Here is a 12,193-nt window from a genome sequence, read left to right as displayed (position 1 = left end):
CTGAAGCCCATAGGTGGAGGGCCAGGGGGCACCCTGGGGCCTCTACTGCAAGTCTAGGGAGAGAGGTGGACCCATGGGTAGCTAGCTGGGGTAAAAGGCCCCTGAGTGGAGGGCCAGGGGGCACCCTGGGGCCTCTACTGCAAGTCCAGGGAGAGAGGTGGACCCATGGGTAGTTTGCTGGGGTCAGAGGCCCCTAGGCGGAGGGACAGGGGGCTTCCTGGGGCCTCTACTGCAAGTCCAGGGAGAAAGGTGGACCCCTGGGTAGCTTGCTAGGGTCAGAGGCCCCTAGGTGGAGGTCAAGGGGGCACCCTGGGGCCTTTACTGCAATCCCAGGGAGAGTTGTGGACCCTTGTGTAGCTAGCTGGGGTAAGAGGCCCCTAAGTGGAGGGCCAGGGGGCACCCTGGGGCCTCTACTGCAAGTCCAGGGAGAGAGGTGGACCCCTGGGTAGCTTGCTGGGGTCTGAAGCCCATAGGTGTAGGGCCAGGGGGTACCCTGGGGCCTATACTTCAAGTCCAGGGAGAGAGGTGGACCCTTGGGTAGCTTCCTAAGGTTAGAGGCCACTAGGTGGAGGGCCAGAGGGCACCCTGGGGACTATCGTGCAAGTCCAGGGAGAGAGGTGGACCCCTGGGTAGCTTGCTGGGGTACAAGGCCTCTAGGTGGAGGGCCAGGGGGCACCCTGGGGCCTATCCTGCAAGTCCAGGGAGAAAGGTGGACCCCTGGGTAGCTTGCTGGGGTACGAGGCCCATAGGTGGAGGGCCAGGGGGCACCCTGGGGCCTCTACTGCAAGTCCAGGGAGAGAGGTGGACCCCTGGGTAGCTTGCTGGGGTCAGAGGCCCCTAGGTGGAGGGCCAGGGGGCACCCTGGGGCCTCTACTGCAAGTCCAGGGAAAGAGATGGACCCCTGGGTAGCTTGCTGGGGTAGGAGGCCCCTAGGTGGAGGGCCAGGGGGCACTCTGGGGCCTCTACTGCAAGTCCAGGGAGAGAGGTGGACCCCTGGGTAGCTTGCTGGGGTCAGAGGCCCCTAGGTGGAGGGCCAGGGGGCACCCTGGGGCCTCTACTGCAAGTCCAGGGAAAGAGGTGGACCTCTAGGTAGCTTGCTGGGGTCAGAGGCCTCTAGGTGGAGGGCCAGGGGGCACCCTGGGGCCTCTACTGCAAGTCCAGGGAGAGAGGTGGACCCCTGGGTAGCTTGCTGGGGTCTGAAGCCCATAGGTGGAGGGCCAGGGGGTACCCCTCGGCCTATACTTCAAGTCCAGGGAGAGAGGTGGACCCTTGGGTAGCTTCCTAAGGTTAGAGGCCCCTAGGTGGAGGCCCAGAGGGCACCCTGGGGACTATCGTGCAAGTCCAGGGAGAGAGATGGACCCCTGGGTAGCTTGCTGGGGTAAAAGGCCTCTAGGTGGAGGGCCAGGGGGCACCCTGGGGCCTCTACTGCAAGGCCAGGGAGAGAGGTGGACCCCTTGGTAGCTTGCTTGGGTCAGAGACCCCTAGGTGGAGGGCCAGGGGGCACCTTGGGGCCTCTACTTCAAGTCCAGGGAGAGAGGTGGACCCTTGGGTAGCTTCCTAAGGTTAGAGGCCCTTAGGTGGAGGGCCAGAGGGCTCCCAGGGGACTATCGTGCAAGTCCAGGGAGAGAGGTGGACCCCTGGGTAGCTTGCTGGGGTACAAGGCCTCTAGGTGGAGGGCCAGGGGCACCCTGGGGCCTCTACTGCAAGGCCAGGGAGAGAGGTGGACCCCTGGGTAGCTTGCTGGGGTCAGAGGCCTCTAGGTGGAGGGCCAGGGGGCACCCTGGGGACTCTACTGCAAGTCCACGGAGAGAGGTGGACCCCTGGGTAGCTTGCTGGGTTCTGAAGCCCATAGGTGGAGGGCCAGGGGGTACCCTGGGGCCTATACTTCAAGTCCAGGGAGAGAGGTGGACCCTTGGGTAGCTTCCTAAGGTTAGAGGCCCCTAGGTGGAGGGCCAGGGGGCACCCTGGGGCCTATCCTGCAAGTCCGGGGAGAGAGGTGGACCCCTGGGTAGCTTGCTGGGGTACGAGGCCCCTAGGTGGAGGGCCAGGGGGCACCCTGGGGCCTCTACTGCAAGTCCGGGGAGAGAGGTGGACCCCTGGGTAGCTTGCTGGGGTCAGAGGCCCCTAGGTGGAGGGCCAGGGGGCACCCTGGGGCCTCTACTGCAAGTCCAGGGAAAGAGGTGGACCCCTGGGTAGCTTGCTGGGGTCAGAGGCCTCTAGGTGGAGGGCCAGGGGGCACCCTGGGGCCTCTACTGCAAGTCTAGGGAGAGAGGTGGACCCATGGGTAGCTAGCTGGTGTAAGAGGCCCCTAAGTGGAGGGCCAGGGGGCACCCTGGGGCCTCTACTGCAAGTCCAGGGATAAAGGTGGACCCCTGGGTAGCTTGCTGGGGTCTGAAGCCCATAGGTGGAGGGCCAGGGGGTACCCTGGGGCCTATACTTCAAGTCCAGGGAGAGAGGTGGACCCTTGGGTAGCTTCCTAAGGTTAGAGGCCCCTAGGTGGAGGGCCAAAGGGCACCCTGGGGACTATCCTGCAAGTCCAGGGAGAGAGGTGGACCCCTGGGTAGCTTGCTGGGGTACAAGGCCTCTAGGTGGAGGGCCAGGGGGCACCCTGGGGCCTATCTTGCAAGTCCAGGGAGTAAGGTGGACCCCTGAGTAGCTTGCTGGGGTACGAGGCCCCTAGGTGGAGGGCCAGGGGGCACCCTGGGGCCTCTACTGCAAGTCCAGGGAGAGAGGTGGACCCCTGGGTAGCTTGCTGGGGTCTGTAGCCCATAGGTGTAGGGCCAGGGGGCACCCTGGGGCCTCTACTGCAAGTCTAGGGAGAGAGGTGGACCCATGGGTAGCTAGCTGGGGTAAGAGGCCCCTAAGTGGAGGGCCAGGGGGCACCCTGGGGCCTCTACTGCAAGTCCAGGGAGAGAGGTGGACCCCTGGGTAGTTTGCTGGGGTCAGAGGCCCCTAGGCGGAGGGACAGGGGGCTTCCTGGGGCCTCTACTGCAAGTCCAGGGAGAAAGGTTGACCCCTGGGTAGCTTGCTAGGGTCAGAGGCCCCTAGGTGGAGGGCCAAGGGGGCACCCTGGGGCCTATCCTGCAAGTCCAGAGAGAGACGTGGACCCCTGGGTAGCTTGCTGGGGTACGAGTCCCCTAGGTGGAGGGCCAGGGGGCACCCTGGGGCCTCTACTGCAAGTCCAGGGAGAGAGGTGGACCCCTGGGTAGCTTCTTGGGGTCAGAGTCCCCTAGGTGGAGGGTCAGGAGGTACCCTAGGGCCTCTACTGCAAGTCCAGGAGAGAGGTGGACCCTTGGGTAGCTTCCTAAGGTTAGAGGCCCATAGGTGGAGGGCCAGAGGGCACCCTGGGGACTATCGTGCAAGTCCAGGGAGAAAGGTGGACCCCTGGGTAGCTTGCTGGGGTACAAGGCCTCTAGGTGGAGGGCCAGGGGGCACCCTGGGGCCTATCTTGCAAGTCCAGGGAGTAAGGTGGACCCCTGAGTAGCTTGCTGGGGTACAAGGCCCCTAGGTGGAGGGCCAGGGGGCACCCTGGGCCCTCTACTGCAAGTCCAGCGAGAGAGGTGGACCCCTGGGTAGCTTGCTGGGGTCTGAAGCCCATAGGTGGAGGGCCAGGGGGCACCCTGGGGCCTCTACTGCAAGTCTAGGGAGAGAGGTGGACCCATGGGTAGCTAGCTGGGGTAAGAGGCCCCTAAGTGGAGGGCCAGGGGGCACCCTGGGGCCTCTACTGCAAGTCCAGGGAGAAAGGTGGACCCCTGGGTAGCTTGCTAGGGTCAGAGGCCCCTAGGTGGAGGTCAAGGGGGCACCCTGGGGCCTTTACTGCAATCCCAGGGAGAGTTGTGGACCCTTGTGTAGTTTGCTGGGGTCAGAGGCCCCTTGGTGGAGGGTCAGGGGGCACCCTGGGGCCTATTCTGCAAGTCCAGGGAGAGAGGTGGACCTCTGGGTAGCTTGCTGGGGTCAGAGGCCCCTAGGTGGAGGGCCAGGGGGCACCCTGGGGCCTATCCTAAAAGTCCAGGGAGAGAGGTGGACCCCTAGGTAGCTTGCTGGGGTACGAGGCCCCTAGGTGGAGGGCCAGGGGGCACCCTGGGGCCTCTACTGCAAGTCCAGGGAGAGAGGTGGACCCCTGGGTAGCTTGCTAGGGTCAGAGGCCCCTAGGTGGAGGGCCAGGGGGCACCCTGGGGCCTCTACTGCAAGTCCAGGGAAAGAGGTGGACCCCTAGGTAGCTTGCTGGGGTCAGAGGCCTCTAGGTGGAGGGCAAGGGGGCACCCTGGTGCCTCTACTGCAAGTCCAGGGAGAGAGGTGGACCCCTGGGTAGCTTGCTGGGGTCTGAAGCCCATAGGTGGAGGGCCAGGGGGTACCCCGGGGCCTATACTCCAAGTCCAGGGAGAGAGGTGGACCCTTGGGTAGCTTCCTAAGGTTAGAGGCCCCTAGGTGGAGGGCCAGAGGGCACCCTGGGGACTATCGTGCAAGTCCAGGGAGAGAGGTGGACCCCTGGGTAGCTTGCTGGGGTACAAGGCCTCTAGGTGGAGGGCCAGGGGGCACCCTGGGGCCTCTACTGCAAGGCCAGGGAGAGAGGTGGACCCCTTGGTAGCTTGCTTGGGTCAGAGACCCCTAGGTGGAGGGCCAGGGGGCACCTTGGGGCCTCTACTGCAAGTCTAGGGAAAGAGGTGGACCCATGGGTAGCTGGCAGGGGTAAGAGGCCCCTAAGTGGAGGGCAAGGGGGCACCCTGGGGCCTCTACTGCAAGTCCAGGGAGAGAGGTGGACCCCTGGGTAGTTTGCTGGGGTCAGTGGCCCCTAGGCGGAGGGACAGGGGGCTTCCTGGGGCCTCTAATGCAAGTCCAGGGAGAGAGGTGGACCCCTGGGTAGCTTGCTGGGGTCAGAGGCCTCTAGGTGGAGGGCCAAGGGGCACCCTGGGGCCTATACTGCAAGTCCAGGGAGAGAGGTGGACCCCTGCGTAGCTTGCTGGGGTCTGTGGCCCATAGGTGGAGGGCCAGGGGGTACCCTGGGGCCTATATTGCAAGTCCAGGGAGAGAGGTGGACCCCTGGGTAGCTTCCTAAGGTCAGAGGCCCCTAGGTGGAGGGCCAGGGGGCACCCTGGGGCTTATCCTGCAAGTCCAGGGAGAGAGGTGGACCCATGGGTAGCTTGCTGGGGCACGAGGCCCCTAGGTGGAGGGCCAGGGGGCACCCTGGGGCCTCTACTGCAAGTCCAGTAAGAGAGGTGGACCCCTGGGTAGCTTCCTAAGGTCAGAGGCCCCTAGGTGGAGGGCCAAGGGGGCACCCTGGGGCCTATCATGCAAGTCCAGAGAGAGACGTGGACCCCTGGGTAGCTTGCTGGGGTACGAGTCCCCTAGGTGGAGGGCCAGGGGGCACCCTGGGGCCTCTACTGCAAGTCCAGGGAGAGAGGTGGACCCCTGGGTAGCTTCTTGGGGTCAGAGTCCCCTAGGTGGAGGGTCAGGAGGTACCCTAGGGCCTCTACTGCAAGTCCAGGGAGAGAGGTGGACCCCTGGGTAGCTTGCTGGGGTCAGAGGCATCTAGGTGGAGGGCCAGGGGGCACCCTAGGGTCTACACTGCAAGTCCAGGGAGAGAGGTGGACCCCTGGTAGCTTCCTAAGGTCTGAGGCCCCTAGGTGGAGGGCCAGGGGGCACCCTGGGGCCTATCCTGCAAGTCCAGGGAGAGATGTGGACCCCTGGGTAGCTTGCTGGGGTACGAGGCCCCTAGGTGGAGGGCCAGGGGGCACCTTGGGGCCTCTACTGCAAGTCCAGTGAGAGAGGTGGACCCCTGGGTAGCTTGCTGGGGTCAGAGGCCTCTAGGTGGAGGGACAGGGGTACCCTGGGGCCTATACTGCTAGTCCAGGGAGAGAGGTGGACCCCTGGGTAGCTTGCTGGGGTCTGTAGCCCATAGGTGGAGGGCCAGGGGGTACCCTGGGGCCTATATTGCAAGTCCAGGGAGAGAGGTGGACCCCTGGGTAGCTTCCTAAGGTCTGAGGCCCCTAGGTGGAGGGCCAGGGGGCACCCTGGGGCTTATCCTGCAAGTCCAGGGAGAGAGGTGGACCCATGGGTAGCTTGCTGGGGCACGAGGCCCCTAGGTGGAGGGCCAGGGGGCACCCTGGGGCCTCTACTGCAAGTCCAGGGAGAGAGGTGGACCCCTGGGTAGCTTCTTGGGGTCAGAGTCCCCTAGGTGGAGGGTCAGGAGGTACCCTAGGGCCTCTACTGCAAGTCCAGGGAGAGAGGTGGACCCCTGGGTAGCTTGCTGGGGTCAGAGGCATCTAGGTGGAGGGCCAGGGGGCACCCTAGGGTCTACACTGCAAGTCCAGGGAGAGAGGTGGACCCCTGGGTAGCTTCCTAAGGTCTGAGGCCCCTAGTTGGAGGGCCAGGGGGCACCCTGGGGCCTATCCTGCAAGTCCAGGGAGAGATGTGGACCCCTGGGTAGCTTGCTGGGGTACGAGGCCCCTAGGTGGAGGGCCAGGGGGCACCTTGGGGCCTCTACTGCAAGTCCAGTGAGAGAGGAGGACCCCTGGGTAGCTTGCTGGGGTCAGAGGCAACTAGGTGGAGGGACAGGGGTACCCTGGGGCCTAGACTGCAAGTCCAGGGAGAGAGGTGGACCCCTGGGTAGCTTCCTGAGGTCAAAGGCCCCTAGGTGGAGGGCCAGGGGGCACCCTGGGGCCTATCCTGCAAGTCCAAGGAGAGAGGTGGACCGCTGGGTTTCTTGCTGGAGTACGAGGCCCCTAGTTGGAGGGCCAGGGGGCACCTTGGGGCCTCTACTGCAAGCCCAGGGAGAGAGGTGGACCCCTGGTTAGCTTGCTGGGGTCAGAAGCCCCTTGGTCTATGGCCAGGGGGCACCCTGGGGCCTATCCTGCAAGTCCAGGGAGAGAGGTGGACCCCTGGGTAGCTAGCTGGGGTAAGAGGCCCCTAAGTGGAGGGCCAGGGGGCACCCTGGGGCCTCTACTGCAAGTCCAGGGAGAGAGGTGGACCCCTGGGTAGCTTGCTGGGGTCAGAGGCCCCTAGGTGGAGGGCCAGGGGGCACCCTGGGGCCTCTACTGCAAGTCCAGGGAGAGAGGTGGACCCCTGGGTAGCTTGCTGGGGTCGGAAGCCCCTTGGTCTATGGCCAGGGGGCACCCTGGGGCCTATACTGCAAGTCCAGGGAGAGAGGTGGACCCATGGGTAGCTTACTGGGGTAAGAGGCCCCTAGGTGGAGGGCCAGGGGCTTCCTGGGGCCTCTACTGCAAGTCTAGGCAGAAAGGTGGACCCATGGGTAGCTTGCTGGGGTCAGAGGCCTCTAGGTGGAGGTCAAGGGGGCACCCTGGGGCCTCTACTGCAAGTCCAGTGAGAGAGGAGGACCCCTGGGTAGCTTGCTGGGGTCAGAGGCAACTAGGTGGAGGGACAGGGGTACCCTGGGGCCTAGACTGCAAGTCCAGGGAGAGAGGTGGACCCCTGGGTAGCTTCCTGAGGTCAAAGGCCCCTAGGTGGAGGGCCAGGGGGCACCCTGGGGCCTCTACTGCAAGTCCAGGGAAAGAGGTGGACCCCTGGGTAGCTTGCTGGGGTCAGAGGCCTTTAGGTGTAGGGCCAAGGGGCACCCTGGGGCCTCTACTGCAAATCCAGGGAGAGAGGTGGACCCCTGGGTAGCTTGCTGCGGTCTGAACCCTATAGGTGGAGGGCCAGGGGGTACCCTGGGGCCTATACTTCAAGTCCAGGGAGAGAGGGGGACCCTTGGGTAGCTTCCTAAGGTTAGAGGCCCCTAGGTGGAGGGCCAGCGGGCACCCTGGGGACTATCGTGCAAGTCCAGGGAGAGAGGTGGACCCCTGGGTAGCTTGCTGGGGTACAAGGCCTCTAGGTGGAGGGCCAGGGGGCACCCTGGGGCCTAACTTGCAAGTCCAGGGAGTAAGGTGGACCCCTGAGTAGCTTGCTGGGGTACGAGGCCCCTAGGTGGAGGGCCAGGGGGCACCCTGGGGCCTCTACTGCAAGTCCAGGGAGAGAGGTGGACCCCTGGGTAGCTTGCTGGGGTCTGAAGCCCATAGGTGGAGGGCCAGGGGGCACCCTGGGGCCTCTACTGCAAGTCTAGGGAGAGAGGTGGACCCATGGGTAGCTAGCTGGGGTAAAAGGCCCCTGAGTGGAGGGCCAGGGGGCACCCTGGGGCCTCTACTGCAAGTCCAGGGAGAGAGGTGGACCCATGGGTAGTTTGCTGGGGTCAGAGGCCCCTAGGCGGAGGGACAGGGGGCTTCCTGGGGCCTCTACTGCAAGTCCAGGGAGAAAGGTGGACCCCTGGGTAGCTTGCTAGGGTCAGAGGCCCCTAGGTGGAGGTCAAGGGGGCACCCTGGGGCCTTTACTGCAATCCCAGGGAGAGTTGTGGACCCTTGTGTAGCTTGCTGGGGTCAGAGGCTCCTTGGTGGAGGGTCAGGGGGCACCCTGGGGCCTATTCTGCAAGTCCAGGGAGAGAGGTGGACCTCTGGGTAGCTTGATGGGGTCAGAGGCCCCTAGGTGGAGGGCCAGGGGGCACCCTGGGGCCTATCCTGCAAGTCCAGGGAGAGAGGTGGACCCCTGGGTAGCTTGCTGGGGTCAGAGGCCCCTAGGTGGAGGGACAGGGGGCACCCTGGGGCCTCTACTGCAAGTCCAGGGAAAGAGATGGACCCCTGGGTAGCTTGCTGGGGTCAGAGGCCTCTAGGTAGAGGGCCAGGGGGCACCCTGGGGCCTCTACTGCAAGACTAGGGAGAGAGGTGGACCCATGGGTAGCTAGCTGGGGTAAGAGGCCCCTAAGTGGAGGGCCAGGGGGCACCCTGGGGCCTCTACTGCAAGTCCAGGGAGAGAGGTGGACCCCTGGGTAGCTTGCTGGGGTCTGAAGCCCATAGGTGGAGGGCCAGGGGGTACCCTGGGGCCTATACTTCAAGTCCAGGGAGAGAGGTGGACCCTTGGGTAGCTTCCTAAGGTTAGAGGCCCCTAGGTGGAGGGCCAGAGGGCACCCTGGGGACTATCGTGCAAGTCCAGGGAGAGAAGTGGACCCCTGGGTAGCTTGCTGGGGTACAAGGCCTCTAGGTGGAGGGCCAGGGGGCACCCTGGGGCCTATCCTGCAAGTCCAGGGAGAGAAGTGGACCCCTGGGTAGCTTGCTGGGGTACGAGGCCCATAGGTGGAGGGCCAGGGGGCACCCTGGGGCCTCTACTGCAAGTTCAGGGAGAGAGGTGGACCCCTGGGTAGCTTGCTGGGGTCAGAGGCCCCTAGGTGGAGGGCCAGGGGGCACCCTGGGGCCTCTACTGCAAGTCCAGGGAAAGAGATGGACCCCTGGGTAGCTTGCTGGGGTAGGAGGCCCCTAGGTGGAGGGCCAGGGGGCACTCTGGGGCCTCTACTGCAAGTCCAGGGAGAGAGGTGGACCCCTGGGTAGCTTGCTGGGGTCAGAGGCCCCTAGGTGGAGGGCCAGGGGGCACCCTGGGGCCTCTACTGCAAGTCCAGGGAAAGAGGTGGACCCCTAGGTAGCTTGCTGGGGTCAGAGGCCTCTAGGTGGAGGGCCAGGGGGCACCCTGGGGCCTCTACTGCAAGTCCAGGGAGAGAGGTGGACCCCTGGGTAGCTTGCTAGGGTCTGAAGCCCATAGGTGGAGGGCCAGGGGGTACCCCTGGGCCTATACTTCAAGTCCAGGGAGAGAGGTGGACCCTTGGGTAGCTTCCTAAGGTTAGAGGCCCCTAGGTGGAGGCCCAGAGGGCACCCTGGGGACTATCGTGCAAGTCCAGGGAGAGAGGTGGACCCCTGGGTAGCTTGCTGGGGTAAAAGGCCTCTAGGTGGAGGGCCAGGGGGCACCCTGGGGCCTCTACTGCAAGGCCAGGGAGAGAGGTGGACCCCTTGGTAGCTTGCTTGGGTCAGAGACCCCTAGGTGGAGGGCCAGGGGGCACCTTGGGGCCTCTACTTCAAGTCCAGGGAGAGAGGTGGACCCTTGGGTAGCTTCCTAAGGTTAGAGGCCCTTAGGTGGAGGGCCAGAGGGCTCCCAGGGGACTATCATGCAAGTCCAGGGAGAGAGGTGGACCCCTGGGTAGCTTGCTGGGGTACAAGGCCTCAAGGTGGAGGGCCAGGGGCACCCTGGGGCCTCTACTGCAAGGCCAGGGAGAGAGGTGGACCCCTGGGTAGCTTGCTGGGGTCAGAGGCCTCTAGGTGGAGGGCCAGGGGGCACCCTGGGGACTCTACTGCAAGTCCAGGGAGAGAGGTGGACCCCTGGGTAGCTTGCTGGGGTCTGAAGCCCATAGATGGAGGGCCAGGGGGTACCCTGGGGCCTATACTTCAAGTCCAGGGAGAGAGGTGGACCCTTGGGTAGCTTCCTAAGGTTAGAGGCCCCTAGGTGGAGGGCCAGGGGGCACCCTGGGGCCTATCCTGCAAGTCCAGGGAGAGAGGTGGACCTCTGGGTAGCTTGCTGGGGTACGAGGCCCCTAGGTGGAGGGCCAGGGGGCACCCTGGGGCCTCTACTGCAAGTCCAGGGAGAGAGGTGGACCCCTGGGTAGCTTGCTGGGGTCAGAGGCCCCTAGGTGGAGGGCCAGGGGGCACCCTGGGGCCTCTACTGCAAGTCCAGGGAAAGAGGTGGACCCCTGGGTAGCTTGCTGGGGTCAGAGGCCTTTAGGTGTAGGGCCAGGGGGCACCCTGAGGCCTCTACTGCAAATCCAGGGAGAGAGGTGGACCCCTGGGTAGCTTGCTGGGGTCTGAAGCCTATAGGTGGAGGGCCAGGGGGTACCCTGGGGCCTATACTTCAAGTCCAGGGAGAGAGGTGGACCCTTGGGTAGCTTCCTAAGGTTAGAGGCCCCTAGGTGGAGGGCCAGCGGGCACCCTGGGGACTATCGTGCAAGTCCAGGGAGAGAGGTGGACCCCTGGGTAGCTTGCTGGGGTACAAGGCCTCTAGGTGGAGGGCCAGGGGGCACCCTGGTCCTAACTTGCAAGTCCAATGAGTAAGGTGGACCGCTGAGTAGCTTGCTGGGGTACGAGGCCCCTAGGTGGAGGGCCAGGGGGCACCCTGGGGCCTCTACTGCAAGTCCAGGGAGAGAGGTGGACCCCTGGGTAGCTTGCTGGGGTCTGAAGCCCATAGGTGGAGGGCCAGGGGGCACCCTGGGGCCTCTACTGCAAGTCTAGGGAGAGAGGTGGACCCATGGGTAGCTAACTGGGGTAAGAGGCCCCTGAGTGGAGGGCCAGGGGGCACCCTGGGGCCTCTACTGCAAGTCCAGGGAGAGAGGTGGACCCATGGGTAGTTTGCTGGGGTCAGAGGCCTCTAGGCGGAGGGACAGGGGGCTTCCTGGGGCCTCTACTGCAAGTCCAGGGAGAAAGGTGGACCCCTGGGTAGCTTGCTAGGGTCAGAGGCCCCTAGGTGGAGGTCAAGGGGGCACCCTGGGGCCTTTACTGCAATCCCAGGGAGAGTTGTGGACCCTTGTGTAGCTTGCTGGGGTCAGAGGCCCCTTGGTGGAGGGTCAGGGGGCACCCTGGGGCCTATTCTGCAAGTCCAGGGAGAGAGGTGGACCTCTGGGTAGCTTGCTGGGGTCAGAGACCCCTAGGTGGAGGGCCAGGGGGCACCCTGGGGCCTATCCTGCAAGTCCAGGGAGAGAGGTGGACCCCTGGGTAGCTTGCTGGGGTACGAGGCCCATAGGTGGAGGGCCAGGGGGCACCCTGGGGCCTCTACTGCAAGTCCAGGGAGAGAGGTGGACCCCTGGGTAGCTTGCTGGGGTCAGAGGCCCCTAGGTGGAGGGCCAGGGGGCACCCTGGGGCCTCTACTGCAAGTCCAGGGAAAGAGATGGACCCCTGGGTAGCTTGCTGGGGTCAGAGGCCTCTAGGTAGAGGGCCAGGGGGCACCCTGGGGCCTCTACTGCAAGTCTAGGGAGAGAGGTGGACCCATGGGTAGCTAGCTGGGGTAAGAGGCCCCTAAGTGGAGGGCCAGGGGGCACCCTGGGGCCTCTACTGCAAGTCCAGGGAGAGAGGTGGACCCCTGGGTAGCTTGCTGGGGTCTGAAGCCCATAGGTGGAGGGCCAGGGGGTACCCTGGGGCCTATACTTCAAGTCCAGGGAGAGAGGTGGACCCTTGGGTAGCTTCCTAAGGTTAGAGGCCACTAGGTGGAGGGCCAGAGGGCACCCTGGGGACTATCGTGCAAGTCCAGGGAGAGAGGTGGACCCCTGGGTAGCTTGCTGGGGTACAAGGCCTCTAGGTGGAGGGCCAGGGGGCACCCTGGGGCCTATCTTGCAAGTCCA

The sequence above is a fragment of the Danio rerio genome, chromosome 5, assembly GCF_052040795.2.
Source record: "Danio rerio strain M-AB ecotype USA chromosome 5, GRCz13ab, whole genome shotgun sequence".
Lineage (NCBI taxonomy): Eukaryota > Metazoa > Chordata > Actinopteri > Cypriniformes > Danionidae > Danio > Danio rerio.
The sequence above is the reverse complement of the archived record's forward strand: the minus strand, read 5'-3'. Positions refer to the sequence as shown.